Here is an 11,303-nt window from a genome sequence, read left to right on the forward strand (position 1 = left end):
AAAAAAATTGGATATTAAGCCTAGTGAAAATGAGGGCTAACATGATCAAATCCTCTTCATCAATCAAACAAATTATAGTACTCCAATCAACTAAGTAATTGTGTTACCCATAGGTGTATACACTAATATGTTAGCAAGAAACACTAATTCATTTAAAGAACCAAAGAATTAACTAACAAGATCAATATAACATATATGAGAGACTAAAGAGGAACCCCTAATTAGGAATGTGAGCCAAATGAATGGACTCTCCCAAAAGGATTTCACTCTTTGCTTGGTAGATGAGTCTAAGTGAAGGATTGGTACGTATGCTCAAAGGGCTTCAAGTTTGCTTCAATGGTGGGGATGGGTAATGGCAATTTGGTAGCTTTGTGAGCTCTCAATTTGGCATTATAAGGGTATCATTAAGGGCTTTGTTTCTCAAACTAGCATTATAACTTTAGCTCAAGGATTGTGATAAAATGGCTTGGGAGGGGATTCAATTTATAGGCTAAGGGCTTGATGGTTTGAGGGCTAAGATGTAAGGATGGGGAAAAGCTCATGGAGGGCTCAGATTGCATGAGAGGAGAGCACATGGATTGTGCTTCCTTATAGCCAATCAGGGAGTGACACATGTCATAAGGTGAGAGGATGGAGGAAAGGGCAAGGATGAGTCAACAAAGGAGGCTCAAGGGATAATATCTTCATAAAGACCCTTCATAATGGCTTGTAAGAGCAATGAATGGGTTTGTAAGAGTCTTTTATGGCTTTGTAAGAGAATTCATGGTTGGGTGGTTGCGATATTTTGAAGATTGTTGACTTTGCTTGGCTTAGGAAAGTCTTAAGCTTGCTTAGGGAATGTGACAAGGTTGCAGGGGGGGATTAGAGGTGATTTAGGATTAGAGTAGGGATGTTAGAGATGGGCAAGTAGATGAAATTTAATGAGGGTGGGTGAGTTAGTAGCTAAGCTTGGTTAGTATGGGTGGATGGGGTGGATTACGCTAAAATGGAGGTTTAGAGATAGGCTTAGGATGAGGATGAAGACTTTCTAGAAGAGTCTAGAATTTCCTAGGATGAGGATAAAAGGTTTTTTTAGGAAATAAATAAAGTTTTATTTATTTCATGGGTTTGGGTTGAGGAGATATTCATTAAAACATTTTTAATAAACATGAGGATTAATATTTAACCTTAATTAAATATTTTGAGTTGGGATTAAGGGTAGAAAATGATGGGATTAGCCTTTAATCAAAATTAAAGAAGGATTAGAAGATTTTGGAAGAGGTTAGTGGTGTTAAGGAAATTGGCCAAGTTTTGGGCAAAAAATAAATAAATAATTTATTTTGGGATTTTTGGTCAATTTATTAATTAAATAATTAATAAATAAGAAAATAATGTTTAAATAAGATTTAAACATTTTTGGGAGGGATTTCTTAATTAAATATTTTTAATTAAGATAAAGGGATTTAATGACATAAAAATAATTTAATTAATTAAATAAATAAACAATTAATAAATGGTGATGTCATAAGGGATTTTTTCAGAAAATAAAAATACTTTATTTTCTAAAGAATTTTTAGGTGTCTACAATAGGTAGTAGGTTTGACATCAATGACAAAACAATGATTGAAACATATTCTCATTATTGTATCAATTTTTGTTCAATAATCTCCCTCTTTGGCATTCATGGCAAACCAATACCAAAAAGAAAATAATTTCTTGTATTGAAATATCTCTTTCTATCCACAATTCTATGCAAGCTACAAAATAATTCACCCTTTCTTATAACTCACTCTTGGTTAGATCTTCATATCTCTAACTTTCTGACATCCTCTGAATTACTCCCTCTAATTTGATATTACAAATTTCTTCCTTTGAAGCATATCTTCCTCTTTCTATACCTTTCTATACTATACTTATTTCTCCCTCTTTTGCACTTTTTTTGGTATTCATCTTCTTGCTCTAATTCTCCCTATATTTCTCCCTCTAAATTCTTTCTCCCTCAAAAGTATTTCTCCCTCTTTGACAAAAATGCCAAAAACTGTCATCTCACTATGCAAATAAAAACAATATTCAAGTTCTCCCTATGTCACCTAACTTGTAACTGATCTTCTATTTAGCACTTTGATTACTTTAGGCAGATCCTAAAGTAAGATCTACTGCATTGGTGTCTAATATATGTCATCTGTCTTAGTTGATGCAAGTTACTTCTCATGCTTCTTAAACAACTTTGGATAGGGATATCACCCTAGTTTACCTCATAGATACTCATGAGAATCCTTAGGTAAAGCTTTTGTGATTATATCAGCCATCTATTCTTTGGTATTCATATATTCCATCTTTACTTCTTTGTCTCGAACAAACTCTTTGAAGTAATGATACTTGATAGTTATATGTTTTGTCTTTGTGTGCATCATAGGATTCTTACATATATTTATTGCATTAGTGTTATCACAGTAAAGTATAATAGGTGCAGTAATTTCCTCCATTCCTTTGAGTAGCTATTTGATCCATACAATGTTGGTACAATTTACCACAACAGCAACATATTCAACTTCAACATTAGATTGAGATATGCATTTTTATTTCTTATTAGTCCAAGTTACTAGTCTCTTTGCCAAGAAAAATGCTCCACCTCTTATACTTTTTCTTTCATCAACATTTCAAACCTGATCAGCATCTATATAGGATCTCAATTCAAATTTTTCCTTCTTTTTGTAGTATAGACCAAAATCTTTTGTTCCTTTCATATATATCATAATTCTCTTAACAACCATTAAGTAATTCTCCTTAGGATTTATAGAGAATCTTGCAATAATCCCAATAGTTAATGCAATGTTAGGTGTGTTATGAAATACGTATTTCAATTTTCCAAGCATAGGCCTATACATAGTTTGATTTACATAAGCAGAATCATCATTCTTTGATAGTTCATGTCCTATCACCATAGGTGTTCTCATTGGCTTTGAATCTTCTAATCTAGAAAAATTCAATATTTCCTTCACATATTTAAATTTAAGCCAACAAAGAATTTAATTTTTCCAAACATGGACATCTCATATTCTTGTTTCATTTGATCAACAAATCTCTTTCAAAGTACATCTTGACCACCAAATATGATATCATCTACAAAAATTTTAGCTAGTAAAATACCTTTACCACCTTTAGTCTTCATGTATAAATTGCTATTGTCATCAGTTCTTTCAAAAAAAAATTCACAAGATAAGTATGAAGTCTCTCATACCATGCTCTAGATGCTTTCTTTAAATCATATAAAGCATTATGTAGTCTACATACCATGTTCATATTGTTAGCATCAAAAAAACCTATTAGTTTGTGGTGACTAATCAAGAAAGTATTGTACATACTTCATAAATTGTTTGGGGTTCAGGGCATTGCCCCGAAAAAAGAATTTGGGTCATGGCTGACATATGGCTGGCATTTTGTAACCCTAAAGTGGCATAGAATTACTTGTATAAAAGGGCTTAGGGTTAGGTATATTCATTAAGTTGTGATGCAAAATTTATCCTTGTGACAGTATTGAGCTGTAAGGGATTACAGATTGTAATTAGGTTGTAATCACTAGATTGTGATAATATCAGACTTGTTGTTTGTGTTAGGAATAAGGTGTCTCAAACTTGTATAATTCTTATTCTTATTATTTATTTTGTAAAATGTATTTCTTGCAAATAATGTTGGTGTGTTGACATCTTGAATTGTGTGTAAGGAGATCATGACTAAAATGGTTATGACAAATTCCTATGACACGTAAGAGCTATGTTAGGAAGATTCAATGATAGTTGAAGACGTGTGGCAACTAAGATATTTGAGTACTATACACTCTACCCCAATATTGGGGTTTGGGGCATCGTCCCAAAAAAAATTTTGGGGTTCCTATTTTCTCAAAGAATGGTAAAAATCTAATATGGTTTACCTTTGGGAGTAGCCCTAAAGTGAAGTGCATGTTATAAGCATTTTTAGGGCTGTGAAGAGGTGCGATGCGAAAAAGGTGTATTGTTGGTACTGCGAGTAGCTACTGGAGTCTTCTGTTGTTGATGTTGAACTTGCATTGCAAGTGTATTGTAACCTCATGTTGAAGATAATACATTGTGCAGGTTCTGAAGGGGTGGGGTTGTTTTACAGAAAGTTTTTTTCCCACTGGCAAATCCTTGTGTTATGTGTTCCTTTCTCTGTCTATTTTCTGTATGCATGGTTGGCTGCAATATTGTTATTTACATGATATTGAATCTATACATGTAGAAGATTTTAATAGGATTTGCATCATACTTTCCTTATGAGATTAGTGTAGGAAGTTGTTTCTACACCTGAGTTTCCTTGCAGTTTGGTGGATGTAGCCCAAGGATTGGGTGAAACATGTTAAATCTTGGTGTCTTGTGTTCTTTTATATGTGATCTATTATTTTTTGATATTGGTTATATTTGCATGTAATTGTTATTTATGTTCTTGGTTTATTCCTAACAAAAGGTATCAAAGTGAGGTTGTTTTCAGTTATCCTCTATAGGAAAGTCTCACGATTGAGTAGGAGTCTCATAGTTGAGTGGGAGAAATGGCTAATGAGGGTAAGCAGAGGGTTGATAGGTTTAATGGGAAAAACTTCCAGTTATGGAAGATGCAAATGGAATACTATCTTTATCAAAAGGATTTATGGAAGCCATTGGAAGGAAAAGCCAAGAATCAAGGATTTGTGTCAAATGATGAATGGGATCTTCTAGATAGAAAGGCACTTAGAAGCATTCTATTATGTCTGGCACCATCGGTGGCATTTATTATTACAAAAGTGAAGACAACAGAAGAGTTGATGAAAACCCTAGCGACACTATATGAAAAGCCCTCTACTTCAAACAAGGTATTTCTCATGAAGCATTTATTTAATATTAAAATGGTAGAAGGTGGATCTGTTGCAAATCATTTAAATGAGTTTAATACTATTACTAGTTAGTAATCTTCTATGGGTATCAATTTTGAAGAAGAAATTATGGCTCTCTTGATTTTGTGTTCTTTGCCTGAAAGCTGTAATGGCTTGGTAATAATTGTGAGTAATTTTGTTCATGGATCTAGTACCCTAAAATATGATGATGTGATTGGTGTTATTTTGAGTGAGGAAACTCATAGAAAATCCTTAGGTGGATCTACATCAGGAAGTGTTGTGAATGCACAAAGCAGGGGCATAACAACTAAGAGAGGAAGTAATTCTAGAAATTGTGAAAAATCAAGAGAAAAGTCAAAAGGGAGGAGGTCTCAATCAAGAGGACTGAATGACTATGAGTACTATGGGAAACTAGGTCATAAAATGTAAGATTGCTGGAATCAAAAGAAAAATGAAGGAGACAAACTAGATGGAGACGAGGCAAATGTGGTAAGTAACAAATCCAAAGAGGATGTTGTTGGGTGATGCGACGAGCTCCCCTGCCCACAGGTGGTTAATTATGTGGTGTTCCATGTTCACTAACAGTCATGGCTTTTGGTGCAATGGCAAATGGGCCCTACAAGTGGTATCAGAGCCTAGTTGTTTTTCAGTTATCCTCTACAGGAAAGTCTCACGGTTAAGTGGGAGTCTCACGATTGAGTGGGAGCAATGGCAGATGATGATAAGCTGAGGGTTGATAGGTTTAATGGGCAGAACTTCCAGTTATGGAAGATGCAAATGGAAGACTATTTATATCAGAAGGATTTATGGAAGCCGTTGGAAGGAAAAGCCAAGAATCAGGGAGCTATGTCAGAGGCTGAATGGGATCTTTTGGACAGAAAGGCACTCGGAAGCATTCAGTTATGCTTGGCACCATCAGTGGCATTTAATATTACAAAAGCAAAGACGATAAAAGATTTGATGAAAACCCTAGCGACACTATATGAAAAGCCCTCCGCTTCAAATAAGGTATTTCTCATGAAGCGTTTATTTAATATGAAAATGGCAGAAGGTGGATCTGTTGCAGATCATTTAAATGAGTTTAATACTATTACTAGTCAATTATCTTCTGCGGGTATCAATTTTGATGAAGAAATTAGGGCTCTCTTGATTTTGTGTTCTTTGCCTGAAAGCTGGAATGGCTTGGTAATGGCGGTGAGTAATTATGTTCCTGGATCAAGTACCCTAAAATATGATGATGTGATCGGTGTTATTTTAAGTGAGGAAACTCGTAGAAAATCCTCAAGTGGATCTACATCAGGAAGTGCTTTAAATGCACAAAGCAGGGGCAGAACGACTGAAAGAGGAAGTAACTCTAGAAATCATGGGAAATCAAGAGGAAAGTCAAAGGGGAGGAGGTCTCAATCGAGAGGACCAAATGATTGCTGGTACTGTGGGAAACCAGGGCACAAAAAGAAAGATTGCTGGACTCGAAAGAAAAATGAAGGAGATAAATCAGATGGAGACAAAGAGGCAAATGTGGTAAGTAATAAATCCGAAGAGGATGCTTTGCTTCTGTCTTTAGAGAGTGTTGATGATTCATGGGTTTTAGATTCTGGTGCTTCTTTTCATGCTACACCTCACAGAGGTTATTTCATTGATTATGTCCAAGGGGATTTTGGTCTTGTTTATTTGGGGGATAATGAACCCTATCAGATTGTTGGAAAGGGAAAAATTAAGATTAAGTTGCAAAATGGGAATCATTGGCTACTACATGAGGTAAGACATGTTCCAAAGCTAAGTAGGAATTTAATTTCAGCAAGGCAACTCGGTGATGAGGGTTGTGTAATTACTTTTAATGATAAAAATTGGAAGGTTTCAAAAGGTTACCTTGTAGTAGCAAAAGGTGTGAAAGTAGGCACCTTATATCTTTGTACAGGTCATATTGTTCCTTCTACTTTGATTGTTTCAGAGAAAAATGAATATTCAGGAACAATTACTATAGTTGAGCAGGGAGAACAAATAGCTGTTGTAGATTCTGATACAACGCTGTGGCACAATAGACTTTGGCACATGAGTGAGAAAGGTATGAAAGTACTTCATTCAAGGAAAGTTTTACCAGGTCTAAAATGTGTGAATATGGATTTCTGTGAAAGTTGTGTGTATGGAAAACAAAAGAGAGTGAGTTTTGTAAAGACAGGGAAGGAAAACAAAAAGGAGAAATTAGAGCTTGTGCATACAGATGTATGGGGACCGGCTCAGGTATCTTCCCTTGGTGGCCCTCATTATTATGTTACATTTCTTGATGATGCAACTAGAAAAGTATGGGTTTATTTCCTTAGACAGAAATTTGATGTATTTCAAACTTTTAAGAAATGGAAATGCTTGGTTGAAAATGAGACTGGTAAGAAATTAAAATGTCTCAGATCTAATAATGGTGGTGAGTATTGCAGTCATGAATTTGAAGATTATTGCTCCACTAATGGTATTCGTAGACAAAAAACTGTTCCAAGGACTCCACAGGAAAATGGAGTGGCTGAACGCATGAACAAGACTATAATGGAGCGCGCAAGGAGCATGAGGTTGCATGCTGGGTTGCCCTTACACATGTGGACGGAGGCTGTCAATACTGCAGTATATTTGATTAATAGAGGTCCCTCTACTCCTTTGGGCTATGGTATTCCAGAGGAAGCATGGACTGTTAAGAAGGTGAGTTATTCTTTTCTCAAGACCTTCGGTTGTGAAGCTTTTGCTCATATAGACTCTGAAAATAGAACCAAGCTAGAAGCTAAATCAAAGAAATGTGTCTTTGTTGGATATGGCATTAATGAATTTGGCTATAGGCTTTGGGATTTTGAAAATCATAAAATTATAAGAAGTCGAGATGTCATATTCAATGAAAAAGTGTTGTACAAAGATCTATTGCAGCAACATGAGAAGAAAGAAGATGATTATGTAGTGTTGGATGATACTCCAAAAGCTGATGTTCCAGCCATTCCTCATGATGTGCAACAACTGCAAAAACAAATACCACACACACCAGTGAATGTTAGATGGTCAACAAGGCCAATTAGACCTCCACAAAGGTTTTCTCCCTCTTTGTATTCTATTTTACTTACTGATGCTAGTGAACCTGAAAGTTATGATGAAGCTGTGCAGGTGGATACTAAGATTCAGTGGGAGTCTGCAATGAAAGATGAAATGGACTCTTTGCTGAAAAATAAGACATGGGATTTGTGCAAGTTGCCTGCAGGTAAAAAGGCTTTACAGAATAAATGGGTTTACAGGTTGAAAGAAGAGGAAGGAGGTAAGAAAAGATTTAAGGCCAGGTTAGTTGTAAAAGGATTTGCACAGAAAAAGGGAATTGATTTTGATGAGATATTTTCTCCTGTTGTTAAAATGACTTCTATTCGTACTATTTTAAGTCTTGTGGCTACTGAAGATTTGCATTTAGAGCAGATGGATGTTAAAATAGCCTTTCTTCATGGTGATTTGGATGAAGAAATATATATGGCTCAGCCACAGGGTTTTGAGGTCAAAGGTAAGGAGAACTTAGTGTGCAAATTGAAGAAAAGTTTATATGGCCTGAAGCAAGCACCTCGGCAATGGTATCTGAAATTTGACAGTTTTATGCATGAGCATGGATATAACAAGTGTCATTCAGATTACTGTGTTTATTTTAAGAGGTTGGATGATGATAGCTACATTATTTTATGTCTATATGTTGATGATATGCTTATAGCTGGGTCTAACATGCATCATATTAAGGGTCTAAAATGCCAGTTAGCACATGCATTTTCTATGAAGGATTTGGGGGCAGCAAAACAAATCCTTGGTATGAAGATTTGCAGAGATAGGAAGAACAGAACATTGACACTATCTCAAGCTGATTATGTTGAGAAGGTGTTGCAACGTTTCTCTATGGAGAATGCTAAAGCTGTCAGCACACCTTTACCTAGTCATTTGAAATTGACTAAGGAGATGTGTCCCAAGACACAGGAAGAGGAGGATAAGATGTCCAAGGTACCCTATGCTTCAGCTGTAGGAAGTTTGATGTATGCTATGGTATGCACTAGGCTAGATATTGCACATGCAGTGGGAGTCGTTAGCAGGTATATGAGTCATCCAGGTTTTGAGCATTGGAATGTTGTCAAGTGGATTGTCAGATATTTGAGAGGAACATCCAATAAGTGTTTACACTTTGGGGGCTCTACTACTTATTTACAAGGCTATGTTGACTCAGATTTGGCTGGGGATATTGATACCAGGCGGAGTACTACAGGTTATGTCTTTACTGTTGGTGGAGCAGCCGTGAGCTGGGTTTCTAGGCTACAGAAGATTAATGCTCTCTCCACTACAGAGGCAGAGTATGTTGCTACTACAGAGGTAGCCAAAGAGATGATATGGCTTCAGTTCTTCTTGGAAGAATTGGGACATCCTCAGAAGGATAATTTTTTGTTCACAGATAGTCAGAGTGCCATTCATCTTGCTAAGAATTCAGCTCTGCATTCTAAGACCAAACACATACAGTTGTGGTACCATTTCATTCGGTCAGTTTTGGAGGATGGACAGCTAAAGCTGGAGAAGATACATACCAATGAAAATCCAGCAGATATGTTGACAAAGGTTGTCACAAGGGAGAATCTAAACTCCTCTTCAGCTTTAGTTGGTCTTTTAGACTAAATGTGAATAAAAGAAAAGCAGAGTCCAGGGTGGTTTGATCCAGTGGGAGCCCCATGCGGTAGTTGTATTGCTACAAGATCAGTCTCCAAGTGGGAGATTGTTGTTTAGTGTGGAGCTTAATCAGTCCCCAAGTGGGAGATTGTTAGATTGTGGTGATTGATCAAGAAATTACTGTACATACTTCATAAATAGTGGGGTTCGGGGCATCGGCCCGAAAAAAAAAAATTTTGGAAGTAGCCGACATGGTAGCCGACATATTATGGCTGACATATGGCCGACATGTTATAACCCTAAAGCAATTTAATACTTGTATAAAAAGGGCTTAGGGTTGGGTATTTTTCATATGTGGTGATACGGATTGTAATCAGGTTGTAGTCACTGGATTGTAATAAGATTGGACTTGCTAGTTGGTGGATGTAGCCCAGGGATTGGGTGAACCACGTTAAATCTTGGTTCCTTGTGTTCATTTCTGTGTGTTCTATTATTTTTTGTTATTGGTTATATTTGCATGTAGTTTTTATTTCTGTCTGTGGTTTATCCTAACAAGTGGTATCAGAGCCTGGTTTTGGCCTGGTCATGGGTTCAAATCTCCCCGGTGCCATCCTGACCCGCGTAAGCACCTGGTATGCGCGTCGAGGGGGAGATTGTTGGGTGATGCGATGCGCTCCCCTGCCCACAGGTGGTTAATTATGTGGTGTTCCATGTTCACTAACAGTCATGGCTTTTGGTGCAATGGCAAATGGGCCCTACAAATGCTTTGCTTCTATCTTTAGAAAGTGTTGATGATTCATGGGTTTTAGATTTTGGTGCTTCATTTCATGGTACACCTCATAGAGGTCATTTCATTGATTATGTCCAAGGGGATTTTGGACTTGTTTATTTGGGTGATGATGAACCCTATCAAACTGTTGGAAAGGGAAAAATTAAGATTAAATTGTAGAATGGAATTATAAGCTACTACATAAGGTAAGAAGACATATTCCAAGGCTAAGTAGAAATTTAATTTCAGCAGGGCAACTTGGTGATGAGGGTTGTGTAGTTAATTTTAATGATAAAAATTGGAAGGTTATAAAAGGTTCCCTTGTAGTAGCAAAAGGTGTGAAATTAGGCATCTTATATCTTTGTATAGGTCATATTATTCCTTCTACTTTAATTGTTTTAGAGAAAAATGAATGTTCAGGAACAATTGTCACAATTGAGCAAGGAGAACAAATAGCTGCTATAAATTTTGATATAGCATTGTGGCATAACAGACTTGGGCACATGAGTGAGAAAGGTATGAAACTACTTTATTCAAAGAAAGTTCTACCAAGTCTTAAATGTGTTAATATGGATTTTTATGAAAGTTGTGTGTATGGAAAAAAAGAGGGAGTGAGTTTTGTGAAGACTAGGAATGAAAACAAAAAGGAGTAATTAGAGCTTGTGCATACCAATGTATGGGGACTGGCTCAATTATCTTCCCTTGGTGGCTCTCATTATTATGTTACATTTATTGATGATGCAACTAAAAAAGTATGGGTTTATTTCCTTAGACAGAAATTTGATGTATTTCAAACTTTTAAGAAATATAAATGCTTGGTTGAAAATGAGACTGGTAAGAAATTAAAAAGTCTCTGATTTGATAATGGTGGTTAGTATTGTAGTCATGAATATGAAGATTATTGCTCCACAAATGGTATTCATAGATAGAAAATTGTTCCAAGGACTCCACAGGAAAATGGAGTGGTTGAACGCATGAATAGGACTATAATGGAATGTGCAAGGAGCATGAGGTTGC

This window comes from Cupressus sempervirens, chromosome 5 (assembly GCF_028749045.1).
Source record: "Cupressus sempervirens isolate cs-2001-9-10 chromosome 5, ASM2874904v1, whole genome shotgun sequence".
NCBI lineage: Eukaryota > Viridiplantae > Streptophyta > Pinopsida > Cupressales > Cupressaceae > Cupressus > Cupressus sempervirens.